Below are 5768 nucleotides of genomic sequence, written 5' to 3'. Positions count from 1 at the left end.
AAGAAGCTGCTCTGACTCAAACATGATTTGAAAGCACCGAGCTCTGGCTGCACTTCCAGCGCCCAAATGTGTGACCTTGGATGACACCAATCTGCCAGAAAAGCAGGAAAAAGAAAAGGTGTTGCTGATATTTATTTATTTTCTGCTCTGATTCCTCATCCATCATCAGGGAAATTCGCTCTTGGCAGCGCCGGCCACTTCCTCAAGCGCAGCCAAGGTGACCACGAAAATTAGCATCAAACCCCACAAGGTTTTCCATCATGGACACGTTGTTTTTCACTGGACACAAATCCTGAGGTGTTTCCCTTTTATTCTGCACCCACAGGGATCAGGTTGTTACTCCAGGCATTGCTCCACGCGCTGACGGATTCTCCAAATGGGAAAGTGAAATTTTTGTGTTTCACCGGAGAAAATTCCCTCCCGTCCTCCCCAGCTGAACGGCTCAAAACGGCTGCACCGCCCCAGAGCTCAGACACAGAACTCCACTTTCACCCTCTCCCATCAGTTTTTTGCTTAATGAGAAGCCCTGGAGGAGCAGATTTCCCTGGCAGAGCCAAGGAACACAAATGCCCACAAACACCGATGGGCTCGTGGTGTTAGAGCTGCACCCAGGGCCCTGCTGGAGCTCCCAGCTCTGCCATTCCCAGCTGGGGAGTGCAGGGATGCTCTGGGAAAAGGAATTTTCCATCCCAGAATTGCTGAGGTTGGAAAGAACTCCAGGCTGGGACTGATCCCCACCTTGTCCCAGCCCAGAGCCCTGAGTGCCACCTCCAGGCATTCCTGGGACACCTCCAGGCTGGGGACTCCAAACCTCCCTGGGCAGTTCCAAGGCCTGAGCACCCACACCCCGATGGTCCCTGAGCTGGAGAAGGCACTCAGGATGTGCTCCATGGCCCTGTAGGATCCTCATCCTCCAGGAATAATAATAATAATAAAAAATATATATTAGTACAGATATATAGATATAATATAATATATAATGTATATAATATAATACATATTATACATTATGTATAATGTATATGCATATATTGTAAATGCATATATTGCATATAATGTAAATGCATAATATTTTATATATAATACGTAATACCTATTATATTTTATATATAGTATATATGTATTATATATTATATATATGAATATATGTATTATATATAATATAATATATATATATTCAAGGAATAAAATAGAATTATATATATATATTCAAGGAATAAAATAGAATTTTATATATATATATTCAAGGAATAAAATAGAATAATATATATATATTCAAGGAATAAAATAGAATAAAAGTGGGAAAAATCCCCGTCAACAACAGGAAGATGGAAATTCCCTGCAGGGATAACCTTGACTGCCCCAACATCCCCAGGCACCGCCTGAAGGATGAATTGGGATGGAATCACAGCCAGAAACCCTAAAAAATTTGGGGATTCGAGAGGTTCCTGTGCCAGGGGCTGGGCAGGGGTGGGGGGCACTAGAGGGCACTGTCGCCTGCAGATCGGGACAGGGAAAGAAATCCCGAGATCCCAGCTCTGCATCCCGACCTCTGGAATGAGAGACTGGGCCAAAAACCCCAGTATTTTTAAAAATAAAAATAAAAAAAATTATATAAAATAATAATTATTATGATATTAATAGTAACAACAATAATAATTATTTCAATAAATACCTCTTAATATCAGGTATTTAACACCACAGTGTAATAGATATCAAAATAAAACCTCCTCAGGCTGCTGGGAGATGCTGTGGAGGACCTCTGGGTGTAATACCCAAACCTTTTCTCCCTGAATATTGCAATAAATGGGATTTTAAATGCCTTCCAACCTGCTCAGCCTCGGGCCAGCTCCAAAAGTAGCCAGGGAATTTCCTGGGCTGGAGAGGGTCAGACCTTGGCAGGGTGTTTGGCTCTGGGTTCATCTTTCCAGGAGGGATTTTCTTTGGGATTTGCTCTGGAGCAGAGGGAGGGGAGGAAGGCACAGGGGCTGCCTATGGAAAAGTCACGGAGTGAGTGCTCACAGGTTAAAATTCACTTGTTAAAGAAAAGAAATGAGGGAAAAAGGGAATTCTGCCCCTTGCAGCTGATCCTTCCCAGGGCAGGGAGCAGCTCTGATTTCCAGGGTGAAGCTGTGGGGATGTGGAGACAGAACAGAAATTCCTCACCTGGAGCCCAGGACTGGGCAGGATTTGGGGATCCATCATCTCTGCTTGGAGAGGGAAGGGTTAAAGCCTTGAGGTCTCCCATAACACCCCAGGTACAGCAGCTCTGGTGAGTGGAGTTAATTCCAGATGGAAACCAACCACGAGTGGGAAAAAAAAAAAATAAAGGAGAGGGGAAATATTTCTTTTGCCTCCCTGAAAAAGCAACTCCCGAATTCCCAGCGCCCTGGTGAGGCTGGAGAGGGCTCTGGGCTCACATTCCTGGGTGACCTCAGGTTCCTGGGTGACCTCACTCCTGCTCCACACCTGCCCAGGAGCAGCCAGGAGTGCCAGAGAGGCAGGGAAACTCCTGCTGTGGATCCCAAGATCCATCATCCAATCCAGCACCATCCCAAAATCCATCCCATCCCACACCAATCCCATCCATCCCATCCCATCCCATCCCAAGATCCCATCCCAAGATCCATCCCATCCCATCCCAGCTCCAGCTCTGGATGCAGAGCCCCGGGAGAGCTCGGGGTGTGGGGCAGGCCCTGCATCCATCAGCAGCCCCCATCCTGCTGGAGCCCATCCCAACCTTCCCAGCTTTTGTTCTGCTGCAATCACCTGGCAGGAAATGAGCTCCCCCCACCTGGGGCTGCCTCGGGAACGGCTTCTCCCAGGTGAGCAGCAGCACAGAACAAGGTGGGAGGTTCCACAGGCTCCTGCTGCTGCTCTGAGACCCAGGAGAAATGGGGAAAAGAACTTTTTGGGGACCCCCCCCGTGGCTGGGTCATCCTGGTGCACCTCCACTCCCCCAGGCAGATCTTATCTCACAGAGATTTATTTCCAGTCTTCTTTTCAAGACATGATGTCAGGATTCTAATAACCTGACTGAGGCAAATCCTGGCTGCAATTCCCGTTGTGTTTATCAATTTCCTCCTCTCTTTTCTTTGCTTGTCTCGGTTAATCATGGAACAGCCCCATGGAAAAGCGCTGTTAGCCCGACCTCCCAGCCAAGGCAGGCCCGCTCCTGCTCCAGCCAGGTTATTTTTAACAATTCCCCAGGGATCAGGGCTGTTGAATCACAGGAGTGAGGAGTGGAGAGGGGCTGTGAGCTCATGGGCTCTGTCTGCTCGTGGGGCCAGGGCAGCTCCCCCAGCCCAGCTCCTCCTTGGGCTCCCTTGGGGCTTTTCCTGCTGGGCACCAGAGCCCACACCCAGCTCTCTGGGGATGGAGAAAGGTCTCAGCTGGCTGAGGGGTTTGAGGCTGATCTGTGGGATGGGAGAAAGGATTGGGAACTGCCCCGCCTGCTCCATGGGGACACAGGACTTGGGGTGCTGCTCCATGAGCCTGGGAATTGCTTGGGAGGGATTTGTCCCGTTCAGACCTCTCATCTTCCCTGACCCAAACCTGTGCCAGCCCTGGCGCTTGTGAGCAAGATGGTCAGCCCAAAAGTGGACAGGCTAATTAGCTGTTAATTGAATTTGGGGCAGAAATGTCTCAGATCTCCTGCAGACAGGAACACACGAGTTCCTCCTGGACATGCACAGTGCCCAAACCTGCTGTGCATTCCCCTGGCACCGTTCAGGGGCTGGGATGGATGCTGGGGGCTCCTTTGGGTGCTGGGGGCTCCTTTGGGTGCTGGGGGCTCCTTTGGGTGCTGGCCCTGCCCAGCCAAGGTGCCCAAAGCCCGAGGTGCCCTCGATCCCTGGCAGCGCTCAGCTCTGCCCCAGCCTTATCTGCCTGCAGTAATCACAAATAATTGGTGGCTCCCCAGTGGCCTGATCTAATAGCAGCACGAATAAAGTTATTTTGAACAGTTGTTCATGAGTTCATCTCCTGGAAAGCCTCAGCCCCAGCTGTTGCTGTGCTTTTGATTAAAAATAAAAAAAAAAAAAAAAAATTAAACTCAAACTGGGGATTAGCGGGGCTAAGCACGTCTCAGCCCTCCCGCCTCCCCGTGTCAGGTGCCCGGCGGGCCATAAACGCCTCTTTGTGTGCGGGGCCTCGGGCCTTTCTGCCGGAGCTGGCACGGGCACCGCGGCGCCTTGGCAGCGATCAGGGCTGCGGGCAGGGAGGGATGGAGGGCAGGGATGGTGGGCAGGGATGCGGGATAGGGATGGTGGGCAGGGATGGTGGGCAGGGATGGTGGGCAGGGATGGTGGGCAGGGATGGGGGGCAGGGATGCGGGATAGGATGGAGGGCAGGGATGGAGGGCAGGGATGGTGGGCAGGGATGCGGGACAGGGATGCGGGGCAGGGATGCGGGGCAGGGATGGTGGGCAGGGATGGTGGGCAGGGATGGTGGGCAGGGATGCGGGACAGGGATATGGAGGGCAGGGATGCGGGGCAGGGATGGTGGGCAGGGATGCGGGGCAGGGATGGGGCAGGGATGCGGGGCAGGGATGCGGGGCAGGGATGGTGGGCAGGGATGGAGGGCAGGGATGCGGGACAGGGATGGATGGAGGGCAGGGATGGTGGGCAGGGATGGGGGGCAGGGATGCGGGGCAGGGATGCGGGGCAGGGATGGGGGCAGGGATGGTGGGCAGGGATGGGGGGCAGGGATGCGGGATAGGGATGGTGGGCAGGGATGGTGGGCAGGGATGGATGGAGGGCAGGGATGGTGGGCAGGGATGCGGGGCAGGGATGGGGGCAGGGATGGAGGGCAGGGATGGAGGGCAGGGATGGAGGGCAGGGATGGATGGAGGGCAGGGATGGTGGGCAGGGATGGAGGGCAGGGATGGATGGAGGGCAGGGATGCGGGACAGGGATGCTAGGCAGGGATGCTGGCAGCGCCGGTGCCCGGCCCGGCTGGCAGCGGTGCCCGGAGCAGCCTCAGCATCCAAATGGTCGCTCAGGCCTCCGGCCAAGTCCATTTGTTAATGGTCAAGCTCTGGGGAGCTGCGCGGGGAGAGGAGAATCGAATTGGACACGAGCAGGGAGGAGGGAGGGAGGGCGGCAGCGGGGATGGGGATGGGGGGTCTCCAGTCCTTGGGAGGGCGGGTGGCACTGCAGGGGCTTGGGGACAGTGCGATGGCCAGGGTGCTGCAGCACAAAGTGTCCCCAGAGGGTCCCCGCGGGCACCGCGCTGCCGCCGGTGTGGAGCAGACGGGCATGGAGAGGGATCCCGGGAATCCCGGCCCGGCGCTGTCACCGCGCGGGTCACCCCGCACAGGTGCCCGGGGACACCCCCAGGACATTCCCGGGTCCGGCCGCTGCTGCTGGAGCGGCTCCGGGCTTTGGAGGCTCCGCAAGCTCCGGTCCCTGCTCGGACCAGCCCAGCAGGGCTCAGGACGGGAATGTCCCCTCTGTCCTGCGAGGTGGCTGCGGACCCGAAAAATCCGCGCTGATGCCCCGAAAAACCTGCGTTGATACCCCGAAAAATCCGCACTGATGCCCCGAAAAACCTGCGCTGATACCCCGAAAAATCCGCACTGATGCCCCGAAAAACCTGCGCTGATACCCCGAAAAATCCGCACTGATATCCCGAAAAATCCGCACTGATATCCCGAAAAACCTGCGCTGATACCCCTAAAAATCCGCACTGATGCCCCGAAAAACCTGCGCTGATATCCCGAAAAATCCGCACTGATGCCCCGAAAAATCCGCACCGATATCCCGAAA

Source organism: Zonotrichia leucophrys, chromosome 14, assembly GCF_028769735.1.
Source record: "Zonotrichia leucophrys gambelii isolate GWCS_2022_RI chromosome 14, RI_Zleu_2.0, whole genome shotgun sequence".
Classification (NCBI taxonomy): Eukaryota; Metazoa; Chordata; class Aves; order Passeriformes; family Passerellidae; genus Zonotrichia; species Zonotrichia leucophrys.
The sequence above is the reverse complement of the archived record's forward strand: the minus strand, read 5'-3'. Positions refer to the sequence as shown.